This window comes from Elephantulus edwardii, unplaced genomic scaffold, assembly GCF_000299155.1.
Source record: "Elephantulus edwardii isolate Elephantulus edwardi_28Jun2011 unplaced genomic scaffold, EleEdw1.0 scaffold00001, whole genome shotgun sequence".
Classification (NCBI taxonomy): domain Eukaryota; kingdom Metazoa; phylum Chordata; class Mammalia; order Macroscelidea; family Macroscelididae; genus Elephantulus; species Elephantulus edwardii.
This window is the reverse complement of record NW_006399751.1, coordinates 43,568,305-43,569,434: the sequence shown is the minus strand read 5'-3', so window position 1 is coordinate 43,569,434 and position 1,130 is coordinate 43,568,305. Positions and strand designations below refer to the sequence as shown.

Genomic DNA, 1,130 nt, shown 5'->3' with positions numbered 1-1,130 from the left:
CTTCTATCTTCTTCATGGCTGACTCAGTGGTCAGGGGAAATTTGATGATGGCAAGCTTGTTTCTCCTGGGGGGCGCTCCTCAGGGGGTATTTGGGCTGCCTTCAGAGTCTCAGCGTCTTAGGCCGCCGGAACGTGGGTGACGTGCGGATCTTCTTTTTTTTTTGTGACTGTGGATGCCCTTCAGGACTGCCTTCTTGGCCTTCAATGCCTTTGCTTTGGCTTCAGTTTTGGGACGGGCAGGGGCTTCCTTCTTCACTTTTGGTGCCATCTTCGTAGAAATCGCTCTTTAGTATTTTAAAGAGAAGTCCTTGGCAGCAGATTTGAGCAATGCAGTAGGTTGCTTGATTTCCTGACTGCTGCTTCCATGGGTGGGTGTAGATTGTGGATTCAAGTAAAATGAATCTGGAAACTTCAATCATCTCTCCATTTATCATAAGTTTATGGGTCTGGTGGAATTAGGACTTTTGAGAATGGCTTTATGGCTTTTGCATATATTGCCTTAGAGCCTTCCTCCATCCCAAGAACGGTCTCCAGATGCCTCAACTGTGAACATGTATGGTTCGTTTCTGATCAGCATCTTCAGCATCATCAACAGCTGTAAGACCAATATAAGATAAAGAGCTAACTGTAGAGAGACTGTGCAAAGACAAAGCCTGACAAAGCCAGGACCAGAGCCCTTGAGACAGGAACCTCAACATTAGGAAAGAAGTAGAGAAAAGAATGTGTGTCTTTCAGGGCCAGAAGTTGTTGTGCCAATGGTATCTTCCTGTTAACTGAGAAGCTGTCTGGACCAACTGAGGGACTGTGACTTGCTGTTAACCTGGTTTGGGACTGTTACTTACTGAATGTGGACTTTCACTGTATGGTATCTTTCGCCTCCCTTTCCTTCCTCCAACTTGTTTTCCTAATAAATCCCACAACTGCGAGTAAAAAGAGTTCTTGTAAAGTCTTTGTGGTCATTTGCAACTAATTTTGGGGTTAGTGAGTAGCAGAAGTAAGTGCAAGGAGCATAGAAGGCCATGTCTGATTTTATAGGGATCAGTTTTATACTGTTAATGTTGTTTATGGGGACAATTCCCCTTTGTAGAATTAGTAGGGGTCGGACTTGGCTACTCTCATGTTGTCTTTGC

The 1,130-nt window shown here is 44.6% G+C and overlaps 1 protein-coding gene across 1 annotated transcript in view; it reads right to left on the bottom strand.

Moving 5' to 3' along the window:
• The window catches only part of CIR1 (corepressor interacting with RBPJ, 1), a 73,617-nt gene that overhangs the window by 52,303 nt on the left and 20,184 nt on the right, over positions 1–1,130 (bottom strand). The gene's annotated exons all lie outside the window — the stretch shown is intronic.